This window comes from Mustela nivalis (genome assembly GCF_964662115.1).
Source record: "Mustela nivalis genome assembly, chromosome: 11".
Taxonomy (NCBI): domain Eukaryota; kingdom Metazoa; phylum Chordata; class Mammalia; order Carnivora; family Mustelidae; genus Mustela; species Mustela nivalis.
Window position 1 is genome coordinate 66,422,679 of NC_139030.1, and position 17,959 is coordinate 66,440,637.

Sequence of the window (17,959 nt, forward strand, 5' to 3'; positions counted from 1 at the left end):
TGTAATCATTCTCTCTGTACTAGAAATGTCAATCATGCTTGCTTGCCTCCCTGCCCATGGTTCCTGGTAAGGGAACTGCCCCGTCATAACCTCTGCTACAAAGGCTAGTGAGGGACTGGAACCCGGTGTCGGAACCCTACCCTGGGCCGCCAATCCAGGGACTTGCCGGGGACCACAGGTCATGGTGATTGACTGGCCAATCTGAAGTCTTCTCAGAAATGGAACGGAATGGAAAGTCCAGAGAGAAAACGAGGCTGGCAGAGAAGCCGAAGTGGTAAACACGGGAACAGACACGAGGAAGTCAGCAGAGTCCCGTTCATAAAGGAGTTCAAAACAAAATTCTGCTAGGTTTATTTCGATCATTTGCTTTTAATCTTACATTCTGATGTTCTTTTAAGATTACAGAAAATTTGTAAGGGTAGTGGAAAGTTAATGCTTTCCACTGAGATTCCCCTAAAGATAACATTTTACTACATTTACTTCACTCTTCTTTAGAGATGTGTGTGTGTGTGTGTGTGTGTGTGTGAATATATGTGTTTGTATTTGCCTTTATATTTCCATATCTGTAATTGTTTTTTCTGAATATTTCAAGTTGCTTTCTGATGTCCCTTTACCCCTAAATACTTTCGTGTCTATTTCCTATAAGAAAAGCATTCTCTTACATAACCACTGTATAATTGTAAAAATCAGGAAATGAACACTGATGTGATATTATTACTTAATCTGCAGTCAGTATTCAGATTTCACTAATTGTCCTCATAACGTCTTTCATTGCAGGAGAGGACCTAGAATGATGCATTACGTTCCGCCCGCGCTGCCTCTCAGTCTCCTCTACTCTGGATTCGCTTCTCTGTTTTTCTTTGTACTCTGTGAGTTGACAGTTTTGAAGAGAACGGGGCAAGTGTTTTGTGGAATGTTCCCCAGGTGGTGCATGTCTGATGACTCCTCATGATTAGATTCAGGTGACCCTTGGTGACTGAGGTGTGGAATGAACTTCCCTGTCTGTGTGTTTACAACTCAGCCCAGGTGACACACAGCTGTCAGATTCTCTGTGAGTCTTTCTGATGGCTTCATGTGCATCCTTTGAATTTTCTTGGGCAAGAAGTGAGAGTATGAATATTTTTTTCCCTCGAAACCTGAAAGCTTAAACCTTCCTATCTCAGCTGCTTGTTTAAGAGGAAAGACAGTGAGCATATAGTTAACAAAATAGAATCCGAATCCTGTCTGGGTCCAAATCCTAGCTCTCTTACTTACTCTCTGAGAGGCTATGGGCAATGAAATCTCCCCATGACTTCATTTCTTTATCCATACAATGGGAACAGTAATAATTAAAAAAAAAAAAAAACCCTTCTAGGGTTGTTGTGAGGATTAAATAACATTACATTAGAGCGCTGGAAGGACATTTCCATCTGGGTCAGTATGGCACATTGGACACTCTGGAAAAAATCTCAGTAGTATATCGCTCATCAAAATGCTGAGAGAATAAGTAAATAAAATAGGAAAACAAATATGAATTCCCCGTAGCCAGTGGTGTGATGGAGCTGACTTGCATTGGTTCACAGAAAGCTATCTTTTGAATTTTTAGAACCTTGGCAAGTCAGTTGTTAAACTGCCATTATTAAAAATAACACTATATAAACTTACAATTAAATAAGTTGCATTAAAAACAGATATTAAACACTAACCCACATAATTTCCTAATTATTTTGTTTATTATACTACTGCCTATGCTCTTTAAGTCATTCCTTTCTCTTGTGCTTGCACTGTGGAAATGCTATAAGTTGGTGAGCTGCTGTTTATCGCTTCAGTGAAGTCACATTAGTACTTTGGCCCTGGTGGCAAGATTTCCACTGTGGAAACTGGCAAACACTACAAACCAGGGATTTTTTTTTTTTCTTCTTCTTTTTTTTCTTGGAGAGCTGGTTGTTAAACATTTACCAGTATGCTGCTGCTCCCAGTCTAGATGTGATAAGAAAGCAGGATTCATGGCATTTAATGAGACCCAGAACTGAAATTTTCTCTGGAGACCATCTCCAAATCTCTGGTGGCTAAAATCGGTTGTAATGGCCACAAATCGGGGTAGAAAGGAAACAAAGTTGGTGGATTGCAAACTGGCTTGTAAAGCTGGATTTTCTAAGGGATGACACACCCAATGGGTCTGATTTAGGAAAATAAAATTGCTTTTGGAGGAGGACTGCAGAAATTTTATCTGGACTGGGTTTAGCTTCAAGAGGAAAGAAAGAAAAAGAAAAAAAAAAAAAAAGAAAAGGGAAATTATAATTACAGACTCCTACTCCTCTCTGTCTGGGGCTAGACCCTAACTGCCCTGCTTGGTCTAAAGGTCTCTAAAGTTAAGTCTTTTAATTATTAGTTTACAGTGATCCAGGGGAGTCGGGGGGCCCATAGCCAGTACAAATGCAATTCCTTTCTAAGGGGGCACGAGGCATTCCTGCAGATAGTACTCTAAGGAAGTAACAATCAGGATCACTAACTGCGAAACAATAAAAAAGCAAAAGAGAAAGAAATATGACAGGCATTTCTAATAACTTTGCAGAAACGTATGAAAAATGTTGGGGCGCCATGAACAGAGAACACACAGCAAAACCTTAAGGATACACCACCGCTACATAACCACAAACGTGGCCAAAATTAGTAAGGGCAATGATACTAAGTGTTTGTGAGAATGCGGACCGATGAGAATACTCGTTGGAAAAATAAAACTGGCATTGGTTTCTGTAGTTGAAGATACTCATCACAGCTTGGTTTCTCTGGAAAGCAGACACCCAAAAGGTTATTGGGCAGGGACGCCTGTGAGAAAACAGGAAGCAAGCACGGTAGATAAATGAGTAGTGAGACTACCATCCTGTCAGTGCACAGATTAGAGAACCTGGACCATTTGCCCTTTTCCCATATTATTTCCTACTGCTTTCACGAACACTTTTTCTAAGTAATTTAAACTTCTCAATACATTATTTTTTAAAAAGATTTTATTTATTTATTTGATATATAAAGACAGTGAACACAAGCAGAGGGAGTGACAAGAAAGGGAGAGGGAGAAAAAGGCTCCCTGCTGAGCAGAGAGACCAATGTAGGACTCGATCCCAAGACCCTGGGATGACGACCTGAGTCGAAGGCAGACACTTACCGGACTGAGCCACCCAGGTGCCCTTCTGTACATGATTATTAATAATATTGCTTTATACATGCAACATTCTTTTGACTATCCGCATCATGATCCTTCCCAGTGCCTGTTCGTTCCTCTTGCATATTAAAGCTGCCATCCGGGCGCCTGGGTGGCTCAGTGGGTTAAGCCACTGCCTTCGGCTCAGGTCATGATCTCAGGGTCTTGGGATCGAGTCCCACATCAGGCTCTCTGCTTAGCAGGGAGCCTGCTTCCCTTCCTCTCTCTCTGCCTGCCTCTCTGCCTACTTGTGATCTCTCTCTGTCAAATAAATAAATAAAATAAAATAAAATAAAATAAAATAAAAAATAAAGCTGCCATCCAAGACCATTTTTCTTCTGCCCAAAGAATCTTTATTGTTTGCCTTCATGTGGGTCTGCTGATGATAGATTCTTCTACCAGTTTTTGTTTATCTGAAAATATCATCATTTTGCCTTCGTTTTCAGAAAGACATTTTCACTGGTAATAGAATTCTAAGTTGAAATTACTTGCTCTCATTACTTTGAAAATATCATTCCATTGTCTTCTGGGTTCCATTGTTTATATTGAAAAATTGGCTCCTTCTCCAGGCACTGTTTCTGTGTTCAGAGGTCCCTTTTTATTTCTTCATTTCTCCAATGCCTGTTTAAATAAATATTTATGTTAAAATCTTTATGATAAAATCTCTAGTGTCATTTCTGTGTTCTTGATTAAACAGTGACTGATATAGTATAGTTATTTTGAAGTGTATATCTTCTATTTCCCATTTTATTGACAAATTGTGTTATTTCTTTTATACCTGGTTATGGTTATTTTTGAGTGTTGAATATCATTTATGAAAAATAGTTACATATACATATAACTATAGGTAGGATATATGTATGTATCTATGGTTTATTTCATTCTGGTCACATTTCACACAAATTACCTAAAAATTATGAGGCAGAAACTATTATCATTATCCTTATTTTAAATATAAGGAAACTGAGGTTTAAAGAAGTTACATAGCAAACCCAAGATTACATGGTTAGTAAGTGGTAGATTCCAATTTTAGAGCACTTAACCACTAAGTTAACTGCCTAAACATAACAATGAAAAAGTCAGTTTTATTCAGAATATGAAAATCTCACCACCATGGCAGCCTGCCTCCCAGGGAAACACATAATACCACAATATGTATGTATTATGTGCACATGTCTGTGTAAGCGTACATGTATGGGTGTGCTGGTACATAGTTTAACATTTTTTTTTAAAGTCAAGTTGATAGTTGGTTAAACTTGATTGATATTTCTCTGGTGGATGATTCAAAGTGTTGAAACAAAAAGTTCTTAGGCCAAAGATGAACAGATTAAGGAGCTAGAGTCTGAGTTTATAAAAAGGACTTGAGAAGGAGAGAAAGTGTTAAAAGCACTTTGAATATTATTCTTGTGTAAAAGTTTTTTGTTTAATCTCATCAAAGCAACAGGTATATAGGATGCTCATTTGGTCCACTAGTGATATCTTTTTAAAATTGAATTATCAAATTCAACAAGCTCTTGTTACAAAACCTCTCTTGGAATAGAGATGAACTTTCTCAACTTGATAAAGGAAATCTGCAAAAAACCTACAACCAACATCTTAATAATTCAGGTCTATAAGATTTTCTATTAAGATTAGGAACAAAGTAAGGATGCCTCCTCTCACCATTCATTTTCAAGATCTTACTGGAAGTCTTAGTGCAGTAGGACTCTAAGAAAGGAAAATTAAAGGTGTATGGATTGTAAAAGAAAGAATAAAACTGTTTTTGTTCACAGATAACATGATTGTCCATGTAGAAAATCCCAAAGAATTGGCAAAAACAGAAAACAGAAACAAAAAAACCTCCTGGAAATAAGTTTCAGGACAGAAGGTTTATGTTCAAAAGTCAATGACATTCCCATATACCAGCAAAGAACAAGTTGAAATTTAAAGCAATACCACTGGGGAGCCTGAGTGGCTCAGTTGGTTAAGCATCTGACTTTAGCTCAGGTCATGATCTCAGAGTCCTGGGACTGAATCCAGCAACAAGCTCTCTGCTCAGCTCCTGTCCCTCAGGCTGTTAGTGTTCTCTCTCTCTTGCTCTCACTCTCAAATAAATAAATAAAATCTTAAAAAAAAAAAAAAAACACTTTAACAGCTTCCAAAATAAAATATTTGTGTATAAATCTAACAAAATATGTATAAGATCCATGTGTGGAAAACTGAAAAACTCTTGATGGAAAAAACTCAAATAAGAACTAAATATATGGAGAGATAGTCCATGTTCATGGAAAGGAGGATAAAATTGTCAAGATGTCTGTTCTTCCAACTTGATCTATAGATTCAGAGCAATTCCCATCAAAATCTCAGCAAGTTACTTTGTGGATATCAACTAACTGATTCTAAAGTGTATGTAGAAAGGCAAAAGACCTAGAATAATCAACACAATACTGAGGGATAAGAACAACGTCAGAGGTCTGACTTTACTTCCCTACTTGATTTTAAGACTTACTAAAAGTTATGGTGATCAAGAAAGTGTGGTATTGGGGAAAGAATAAAAAAATAGATCAAATGAGTAGAATAGAGAGGTCAGAAACAGATTCACATAAATAGAGTCAACTACTATTTGACAAAATAGTAAAGGCAATACAATGGAGTCATGCAACAAAGCGTGCTGAAATAACTGGATATCCACATCAAAAAAAAAAAAAAAGTGGAGAAGGAAAAAGAAGAATCATCATCTAGATACAGACCTGACATCCTTTGCAAAAATTAACTCAAACTAGATCATAGACTTAAATGCAAAATACAAAATTCTAAAACTCCTAGAAGATAACATAGGAAAAAATCTAGATGACATTTGGTATGCCAGTGATTTTTTAGATACAAAACCAAACCATTTTTTAGATACAAAACCGACATACCTCATGAAAGAAGTAGTCAATAAACTGGATGGACTTCAGTAAAATTAAAAACTACTGCTCTGTGAAGGACCCAGACAAAAGAGAAGACAAGTCACAGACTGGGAGAAAATATTTGTGAAAAACACATCTGATAAAGGGCTATAGCCCAAATATAAAAAACTCTTAAAACTTGACAATAAGAAAACAAACAACCCAATTAAAAATGGCAAAGTCCTGAACAGACACCTCACCGAAAAAGACATACAGATGGAAAATAAACATATGAAAAGATACACAATATCATATGCCATTAGGAAAACAAATTAAAGCAACAATGAGGTACCATGCCCTCCTACTAGAATATCCCAAATCCAGAACTCTGATAATGCTGAGAAGGATATGGCACAGTAGGAACTCTAATTCATTGCTGGTGGGTATGCAAAATAGTACAGCCACTTTTGAAGACAGTTTGGTGATTTCCCATGAAACTAAACCTACTCTTACCATAAGACCCAGCCATCATGTTTCTTGATATTTCCCTAAATTAATTGAAACTTATGTCCATACAAAAGTTTGCACCGGGGTAGTTGTAGTGGCTTCATTCATAATGGGCAAACTTGGAAGCAATCAATATATCCCCTAGTGGGCGAAAGGCTCAATAAACTGTGGTACATCCAAACAAGGGAATATTATTCCCTGTTAAAAAGCAATAAGTCACCAAACCATGAAAAGACACAAAGGAAATTTAAACGTCTATTACAACTGAAAGAAACAAATCTGAAAAGGCTACATACTACATGATACTACTACATACTATATACTACATGTCCAGCTATACAACATTTGGAAAATGCAAACCTATGAAGACAGTAAAATGGTCAGTGGTTGTCAAGAGTTAGAGAGGAGGGAAGGATGAATTGGCAGAGCACAAAGGGTTTCTAGGGCAGTGAAATTATTCTGTAAAATACTGTAATCTGTATGATACTATAAAAATCATAATACAATAAATCCTAATGTAAACTATAGATTTTGGGTGATAATCATGAGTCGGTGTAGGTTCATTAACTGTAACAATTGTACCGCTCTGGTGGGGGCAGGGAGTTAGATCCACTTTCTGTATTTTCTGCTCCATTTTGCCGTGAACTTAAAAGAGCACTAAAATAAGTTCTGTTAAAATTGTGTTCTTTTTCTACTTTAAAATATGTTTTGGGAATTTGGTTCTTTTAGTTTATTGTTCTAGCTACATCATAGCTGGCTCTATAGGTATCAAATGTTCCCAGCAGTTAGCTGTTCTGCTTAATTCCAAACCCTTTCCCATATTTCCTTCAATATTTTACGTCTGCCTGAAACCAGAAAGAGCGTTAAAACTGTAGGTAATAGAACATGGGGACTTGACTCACTGTTCACACTCAAGAGATCTTCATCGGAAACTGTTCTTTCCATAAGGTAGGAAGAAATATTTCCCAGCATTAGCAATGAGTCATATAGCAAAGGCTAAAGCATGTAATTCCAGCTTGTATCCACGTAGTTCTTAAAGGACTTTGTCTGGATTACTACTTTGTCGTTGTTCAGAAAGATCTGCAGTCGCAAATACCGAGTGACTGGAAAGGTGTAGTGGGGTTATGTTCAAATGTAATCCCTAAACAGGCAGGTGTGAGGAAATTAAAAAGTCATGTGCTGTCTGAGATGTTTTCTCTCTCTTTTCTGGGAAGCTAACGATTCATTTTAGAAAGTCCCATTTCAAGTCCTCTCTCCCCCCTTAAACATAACCTCATGAGCCTTCTCTAGCTTGCTAGAATTTCTTCTTCACACTGAAAGTCAGTAGCTTTTATTTTAAAACACTGAATTGATTTGCTTTATATTTTTGTGATTTTTGAGGGTCAAGATTGAAGGTTCCTTAAGGGTAGGGACCAAAACTTATAGCCCTTTTGCCGTCTTTGCATCCCTAGTAGAGCACATGGTAAGTGCTTAGTGAATATTTATGAACTGATGGTGCAGTGATTCTGTGTCATGTTACTCTACACTTCATCATTAAAAGGAAATCAACTCAACCATCAGTAAGGATTAGCTTAGACAAATTTTAAATATAGATACATCAATAATTAAATCTTCTTGTGAAAAAAGTCAACAGATTAATTTTCCTTGTTTCTAGGATGGCCCTAGAGAGGCATGTTGATAAGACAGCGAATGGGAGTCAGATGCTAGCGTTCCGGTTCAGCTTATCAGGAGGGGAAAAATTGAGATTTCTGTGAATCTTGATATCCTCATCGCTTAAAAGGGGATAATGTGCACTCTACCACCTCCACTAAGTAATTTCCAGAAGAGAAGAAAATAAGCTTCCACCATGCTTATTTTTTTTCCTGTGTTCTATTGTAGTCAGCATATTGTTACTCATTGGAGGAAGTGATATACTAGAGCTGGCCTGTATAGGCTTGCAAGAATGGATTTTTACACTTGGAAGGATTTTGTGAGCTGGTTGTTAAACACAGCCATTATTAAAAATTAAATTACATAAACTTACAATGAAATGAATTACATTAAAATATGAGCAATAAATAATCAGAACTCACCACTTCCTAATTATTTTTCTATATTTTATTCTTATCTATGATCTTTTTTATTTTTAAAAGATTTAATTAATTTATTTATTTATTTGACAGAGATCACAAGTAGGCAGAGAGGCAGGCAGAGAGGGGAAGGGAAGCAGGCTCCTTGCTGATCAGAGAGCCCGTTGCAGGGCTCGATCCTAGGACCCTGGAATCATGACCTGAGCAGAAGGCAGAGCCTTTAACCCCCGAGCCACCCAGGCGCCCCTATTATCTATGATCTTGAGGTTTTTATGTCTATTTTATCTGTGTGGTAGAAATACTATATAATGGAGTGCTATTTCACACCTCTTTCCAACTCTGCATTCAATGAGCCATATTGTTAGCTTGAAATTGGACATGATGAAAGTATTTTCACCATGGAATCAGGAAATGCTACAAATTAGGGTTTTTTTTTTGTTTGGATAGCCAGTTTTTAAACATTTACAATACACCATGGATATCCATTCCCCAACTTGATTATTAGCAACTTGAGAAAAAGAGCTGGTGCCAAACCTATCTTTGTAGATCCCACAGTGTGGGGTACAAGATTCAGTCCATTGCACATTAGAATCCACTGGGGAGTTTTAAAAAAGAGAAAATAATCTGATGGCTGGACAGCCCACCTCCAAGCTTTTGACTTAGTTGATTTGACCAGGTACTAGAGTATTTCTTAAAAAGCTTCCTGTTGAGTCTGATGTTCATCAAATTGAAAATGACTGGTCTAAATATCACTGAAACTATTAGGCATTAGCAAGTGATTATTATTATTATTATTATTAAAGATTTTATTTATTTATTTGACAGACAGAGATCACAAGTAGGCAGAAGGGCAGGCAGAGAGAGGAGGAAGCAGGTTCCCCGCTGAGCAGAGAGCCCAATGCAGGGCTGGATCCCAGGACCCTGGGATCATGACCTGAGCCCAAGGCAGAGGCTTTAACCCACCGAGCCACCCAGGCACCCCGCAAGTGGTTATTGAATAAAGTGTTAAACTTTAAAAACTGCAATGTTTTCTATGTAAGATTTTTTAAAGATTCTTGTAGGAAAAATACTTCTTTAAAATTAGTTTTTGATAGTTCTCAAATGCTTGCCAACTTCCAGTGGTGGACCCAGTGGAGAAAGAAACTTAATATCTGAAGAAAGAAATGGGGTGTTAACTTACTCTTCACTGGATATCTTTTCAATTTTGCACCTGAGTATATATAAAAACCATTCAAAACACATAATTCTTTATGATTTATGTTATAAAAATATTTAATGAACAAACTGACTTTTAAAAATATAGTTTTATAATTTTTCAATCTGATTCTTGGAAATTGCCCAATTAACCCCGTTAGGGTAGAGGAAAGTGTTGAAAATAATTTTTCTTCTTTTACAGTTAGATGAAGCTGTAACATAGGACCACAGGAAGTGGTCAGCTACAGATGACAAGCCAAGGTAGATTATTTTTAAAGTCTCTGAAGAAAGCAAGTCTGATTAAGAGTGTGTCAGAACTACCTTAACATAGATTGGGTAAATCTTTCCTTAAAAGCAATAAAGGAATATTAGTTTTAAGCTCGGTATTTTAAGTTTGGGCACATCCAACCATTTGAGGACAAGGATGATCTAAAATATCACTAACTAAGATATTTTACAATGTTATTTTTAACATACATTGTGAGATTTTACAAAATTATATACAGGTGAGCTCTTTATAGTAGCTACATAAGTTAAATGGAATTCATCATATGAAAACTCCAATTCTAATATTCAATCATATTATGTCAAATGTAAGCATTGTATTCTTATTTGTAACAGGTGTAGAAAGCTATTTCTTCATCTGGAGAGTGAATATAATAATAGTACCAAACACATATAATTATTATGTGAATTACTCCTGTCAATAAATGTAAAATATATGGAAAATGCCTTGTATGCAGTAAGTGTTTGAAAAATATTTGCTAACATTTATTTTAGAGAAGATATAGTTGAGTCCCAGAAAGGCTAGACCACAGTCACATAGGTCGTTAATAAAAGAAACAGATGTACTGAACACAAAGCTCCCTCATAATCACATAATTAAAAGTTCTTCAACAAATCAAATTAGCTCCATCCTAGGAAAAGAATACAACTTAAATTTCCTTAGTAATTTTTACTTAAATCATTTTTGACCACTTAAAAATCTAGTATCCTCAAATGACCTGTATTTTTTATTTTAGTATGAAATGATGAAATTGTATCAGGATCCAATTATACTATCGGTTTTTCAAAGTCAATTTGGAAATGTAAGAGTTCTCTATTTTCCCATGGAAAAGGAATTATTTAATTTTAAATTCGGTAATGACTTTAGAATTAGTTGATTAATGCACAGGGAAAGGTTCTGTAATAAGTGCGATTTAATGTTTTTGCCCTTGCTTCTCTTACCTTTGGGGATGTTTCTAGGAAGAAACTGCTGCAGCCAAGATCGAAGAGGTTGCTGCCTGTGTTCTCCTCAAGGATTTTGATGGATTCCTGTCTCACATTGAGGTCTTTCATCCATTTTGAGTCTATTTTTGTGTGTAGTATAAGGAAATGGTCCAGTTTCATTCTTCTGCATGTGGGTGTCCAATTTTCCCAACACCATTTGTTGAAAAGACTGTCTTTTTTCTATTGGACATTCATTCCTGCTTTGTTGATGATTAGTTGACCATAGAGTTGAGGGTTATTTCTGGGCTCTCTGCTCTGTTCCATTGATCTATGTGTCTGTTTTTGTGTGAGTACCATACTATCTTGATAATTACACCTTTGTAATAGAGCTTGAAGTTCAGAATTGTGATGTCACCAGCCTTGGTTTTCTTTTTCAACATTCCTCTGACTTATTTGGGGATCTTTTCTGGTTCCATATAAATTTTAGGATTATTTGTTCAATTTCTTGAAAAAAATTGATGGTATTTTGATAGGGATTGGATTAAATGGGTAGATTGCTCTAGGTAGTGTAGACATTTTCACAATATTTGTTCTTCCAATCTGTGAGCATGGAATGTTTTTCCATTTCTTTGTGTTTTCTTTAATTTCTTTCATAAGCTTTCTATAGTTTTTTGAGTACAGATTCTTTGTTTCTTTGGTTAGATTTATTCCTAGGTATCTTCTGGTTTTGGGTACGATTGTAAATGAGATCAACTCTCTAATTTCTCTTTCTTCCATCTTGTTGGTGTACAGAAGTGTCACATTTCTGTACAGAAATGTTTTATATCCTGCTACTTTACTGAATTCCTCTAGGAGTTTTGGGGTGGAGTTTTTTGGGGTTTCCATGTAAAGAATCATATCATCTGACTTCTTTGCTGATTAAGATGCCTTTTATTCCTTTTTGTTGTCTGATTGCTAAGGCTAGGATGACATCTAGTACTACATTGAATAGCAGTGGTGATAGTGGACAGCCCTGCTACGTTCCTGACCTTTGGGGAAAAGCTCCCAGTTTTTCCCCATTGAGAATGATATTTGCTGTGGGTTTTTCATAGATGGCTTTGATGATACTGAGGTATATACCCTCTATCTCTGCACTGTGAAGAGTTTTAATCAAGTAAAGATGCCGTACTTTGTCAAATTCTTGTTCTGCATCTATTGGGAGGATCATATGGTTCTTGTGCTTTCTTTTATTAATCTATTCTATCAAACTCTTTGATTTCCAGATGTTGAGCCAACCTTGCAGCCCAGGAATAAATCCCACTTCATCATGGTGAATAATCCCTTTAATGTACTTTTGGATCCTGTTGGCTAGCATTTTGGTGAGAACTTTTGCATCCATGTTCATCAGGGATATTAGTCTATAATTCTCCTTTTTGATGGGTCTTTGTCTGGTTTTGGGATCAAGGTAATGCTGGCTTCGTAAAATGAGTTTGGAAGTTTTCCTTCCATTTCTATTTTTTTGGAACAGTTTCAGAAGAATATGTATTAATTCTTTAAATGTTTGGTAGAATTCCCCTTGGAAGTCATCGGGCCCTGGGCTCTTGTTTGTTGTCCATTACTGCTTGAATTTCCTTGTGGGTTATGGGCCTGTTGAGGTTTTCTATTTTTTCCTGTCAGTTTTGGTAGTTTATATGTCCCTAGGAATGCATCCATTTCTTCTGGATTGTCTAATTTTTTGTTATATAGTTGTTCATAATATGTTCTTATACTTGTTTGTATTTCTTTGGTGTTGGTTGTGATCTCTCCTCTTTCATTCATAATTTTATTTATTTGGGTCCTTTCTCTTTTCTTTTTGATAAGTCTGGCCAGGGATTGATTGATCTTATTAATTCTTTCAGAGAACAAGCTCCTAGTTTCATTGATCTGTTCTACTGTTCTTTTGGTTTCTATTTCATTGATTTCTGTTCTGATTATTATTTCTCTTCTCCTGCTAAGTTTGGGCTTTATTTGTTGTTCTTTCTCTAGTTCCTTTAACTGTAGGGTTAGGTTGTGTATTTGAGACCTTTCTTGTTTCTTGAGAAAGGCTTGTATTGCTATATACTTTCCTCTTAGGACTGCCTTTACTGCATGCCAAAGATTTTGAAAAGTTGTGTTTTTAGTTTCAATTATTTCCATGAATTTTAAAAAATTCTTCCATAATTTCCTGGTTGACGTATTTGTTCTTTAGTAGGAGGTTCTTTAGCTTCCATGTATTTGAGTTCTTTCCAACTTTCCTCATGATTGAGTCCAAGTTTCAAAGCATTGTGGTCTGAAATATGCAGGGAATGATCCCAATCTTTTGGTACCGGTTAAGACCTGATTTTTGAGCCAGGATGTGATCTATTCTGGAGAATGATCCATGCGCATTAGAGAGGAATGTGTATTTTGTTGCTTTGGGATGGAATGATCTGAATGTATCTATAAAGTCCATCTGGTCCAGTGTGTCATTTAAAGGTTTTATTTCCTTGTTGATCTTTTGCTTAGATGATTTGTCCACTTCAGGAGGGGGATGTTAAAGTCCCCTGCTATTATTGTATTACTGTCGGTGTGTTTCTTTGATGTTATTACTAATTGGCTTATATAATTGGCTGCTCCCGTATTAGGAGCACAGATATTTACAATATTAGATCTTGCTTGATAGACCCTTTAAGTATGATATATTGTCCTTTCTCACCTCTTATAGTCTCTGGTATAAAATCTAATTTGTCTGATATAAAGATTGCCATCGCAGCTTTCTTTTGACGTTCATTAGCATGGTAAGTTGTTTTCCATCCCCTTACTTTAAATTTGGAGGTGTCTTTGGGTCTAAAACGAGTCTCTTGCAGACAGCATATTGATGAGTGTTTTTTTTTTTTTTTTTTTTTTAAATCCAATATGATACCCTGTGTCTTTTGATTGGGGTATTTAGCCCATTTACATTCAGGTAGCTCTTAAAAGGTATGAGTTTAGTACCATTGTATTGCCTGTAAGGTGACTGTTACTGTATATTGTCTTGGTTCCTTTCTGGTCTATGTTACTTTAAGGCTCTCTCTTTGCTTAGAGGACACACATGTGTCCTCTCTCTCTCTCTATATATATATATATATGTATATATACATATATATATATTTAAAATAAGGTTAAATACATTGAAGGGATAGAACACGACTGTAAAAATGTAACAAAGAAGATTTTAAAAAAGGAATTGAGGGGCACCTGGGTGGCTCAGTGGGTTAAGGCCTCTGCCTTCAGCTCAGGTCATGACCCCAGGGTCCTGAGATGGAGTCCCGCATCAGGCTCTCTGCTCAGCGGGGAGACTGGTTTTTCCTCTCTCTCTCTGCCTGCCTCTCTGCCTACTTGTGATCTCTTTCTGTCAAATAAATAAATAAAATCTAAAAAAAAGAAAAGGAATTGAAAAGACAAGATGTTAGAAGGAAGAAAGAATTAAAGAAGAAAACTTTAAAAAAGAAATAGAAAAAGAAAAAAATAAGGATAATTTAAAAAATTAACTTTGAGGGGTGCCTGAGTGGCTCAGTCATTGAGTATCTGCCTTCAGCTCAGGTCATGATCCCAAGGTCCTAGGATCAAGCCCTGCATTGGGCTCCCTGCTTGGTGGGAAGCCTGTTTCTTCCTCTCCCACTCCCTCTGCTTGTATTCCCTCTCTTGTTGTGTCTCTCTCTATCAAATAAATAAATAAATAAATAAAAACTTTAAAAAAATTAAAAAATAAAGAATTAACTTTGAAAGACTAAAGAATCATGGGGGAAAAGCTATGAATTCTATGTGCCATATTCTCCTAGCTCTAGAGTTTTGCAGTTATCTTTGATCAGTATACTTGGTCTTGGCTGGATATTCTTGCTGATCATATGGGGGAGGGGTCTGTTGCAGTGATTCTCAGATGAATTTGCCTGAGGCAGAATTGCACTGCCCTTGCCAGGGGCCAGCGGAGTAATCTGCTGGGGTTTGCTTTTGGTAGCTTTGTTTCCTGAGTGTTTTCCCTACCACTTTGGAGTATGGGAATGAAAATAGAAGCCTCCCAATGTCTGGTCTCAGCGAATCCAAGAGCTCAGGGTCCCACTTTTCAGTGAGCCCTCAGAGAAAAGCAGTCAATTGCTCCTATCTATCTGGTCTCTGGCTGCACCCCAAGCTCAGCCAGCCTGTGACCCAGTGTTTCTATCTGTGGCACATGACTGACCTGATTTGTATTCTCCCAACCCAGCAGATTTCTGTGATGCACTCCCATGCCACTCCTCCTGGGGGAGGAAGAGGAGTCTCCCCAGTTCGGCCGCTTGTGGGCCCCTGCTCAAAGAGCAGTTTTCTGACTCTGTCATGAATCATGGTTTATGGCAACCCTGAGCTTGGAGCCCACTCCTTGGCTCACTCTTTGCAGCTGGCTCCCTAGCTCCGATACCTGGGAGCTCTGCCACACTCAAGTACCCCCAGTCTTTCTGTGATGCTGCAGGTCCAGAGACCATACGGTCCCAGTGAGGGTTCCACCCTTTCTTACCTACTGGAGTGTCATCCCTCATCAGAGCAGTCTTATAAAAGCTTGGATTTTATGTTCTGCTGCTCTCTCACTTGCCAGTAGCTGGCTGATGTAGGCTCCCTCCCCACTGTGGTCTCCCTTCCCGAATATTGCCTCGGATTCACTTCTTGGCAGATCCTACCTTCCAGAAAGTGGTTGCTTTTCTGTTCATAGAGTTGCTGCCATTCTTTTCTTCGATCTCCTGTTGAGTTTGTAGGTGTTCAGAATGGTTTGCTAACTATCTAGCTGAGTTCCTGGAACCATACAAAATTTAGATCTCTAAATTTACGTCATCTTGTTCAACTCCCCTGAATGATCTCAATTCCTGATTGGAATAAAGTATCATCATACTGCTAGAAGTGCTAACTTATCCACTTATGAGGGGTAAAAGTAAATCCTCTCTGGAACAGGAGTCAGCAAACTACAGCCTTTAAGTCAACTCCATTCCACTGCCTTGCTTTTTAAATGAAGATCTATTGGAACACAGCCAGACTCATTCATTTATTTATATATTGTCTGTGGCTGTTTTTAAACTGCAATAGCAGTTGAGTCTTTGCAACAGAGATCTTATATTTGCTCTGTAAAGCCAATAATATTTACTCTCTGGCCTTTAGAGAAGAAGCTTGTCAGTCTCACAGCTAAATGCAGGATGCAGACTCTCAGATTGTCTCAACAATATTTCATATACGGTATTCAACATTCAGATAAAAACAATGAAGTGTGTGTGTGTGTGTTTCCGGGTATACAGGAAACAACATGGTATATCATTAAAACAAGAGAACCAACCCAACAGATGTTGGAGTAATCAGATATACGCTTTAAAATAACTGCACTATCTCAGACAGACACAATTCAGTCAGGAAAACAGACCCAACACTAAGAATTTTATCAAAGAGAATGTAATACAAAGATTTATTTAAGCAGGTATTGGAGAAAGAGGATGCACAAAGGGACTTCTGAAAAAAAATGCAGTAAACGTACCAGGAGAGAGAGAGCAACTTTTTAATACAAACGATGGAAGCCAGAAGACAACAGAATGGCATCTTTAAAGTAATGAAAGCAAGTAACTTTCAACTTAGAATTGCATTACTAGTGGAAATAACAGTGGAAAACAAAGGCAGAAAGAAGACATTTTTGGACAAATACAAAATGAAAGAATTCAACAACAGACACATGGAGACAAACAGTAAAGGCTATTCTTCAGGTGGAAAAGAAATGGTCTTGATGTCAGCTTGATAGGCTTGAAGGGACAAAAAGCAATGGAAAGGGTCACAGAGTGAGATAGCTAAAGAAATCTCGAATGTGTAAAGCAATAATAATAATACAATGTATTGAGGAGTTGAGGACAAAGAAAATAAAAACTCATGAAGATGACCTGTAGCAGAAGTGTTCTGTAGTGCTTGTATTGACAGGAAAGTGGTAAAAGTACTAATTTATATTAAAATTTGAGAAGTTATGGATGCATGTTATAATTTTTAGATCCTGCTAAAAGAGTACTCTATAGTAGCATAATTACTAATCATTACCAAGCTAATGGAGGGGTAAAATGGAATAATGATTAAAATTTAAATTTAAGAAATAAATCCAAAAATTCAGAAGTGAGAGAAAAAACAACATAGAGCAGGTCAGAGAAATGGAAATAAAAGTAATAATGTAAATTTAAACTCAAATGCATTACTAGCTACATTAAATGTGAAAGACTTAAATACATTGAAAGGTATTCAGTTTGCAGACTGAAGAAAAACATGACCTAACTGTACCCAGGTTACAAGAGACAGACATTAGCTATAGGGATACTAAATGGATGAAAGGAAAATACTCAAACTAGATCGTTATGAGACAAAGTAGAGAAGTAGATTTTTGGGGGAGGTGAGGGGGGAGAGTTGGGAAGAGGTGCAAGGACAGAGAGAAAGAATCCTTAGAATGCCTCATGCCCAGCACTGAGCCTGATACAGGCTGAAACTCAACCCCAAGATCATGACCTGAACCAAAATCCAGAGTCAGATGCTTATCTGACTGAGTCACCCAGGTGCCCCAAGACAGAGCAGAATTTAAGACAAAAAGCATTACTGGATATAAAGAAAGTTATTTAATTTTGATAAAAAGGTTAATTCACTGGAAAGTTAAAACAATTCTAAATTACTTAAGAAAACCTATTATAATAGTTTTTAAATATATTAAGCAGAAATTATCTGAACAAAGATAGGTAACCCACAATCATAGTACAGGGTTTTTAATACACTTCTCTTAGTAACTAATAGAATAATCAGAGAACAAAGTTAGTAAGGATATACTTTATTTGAACAATATGATTAACAAATAACTTATTTGACAAATTAACATAATGACTTAATTGCATTTAGTAATTATATAATATGAATTCCCTTTACATTGGTAAAGCAGACCA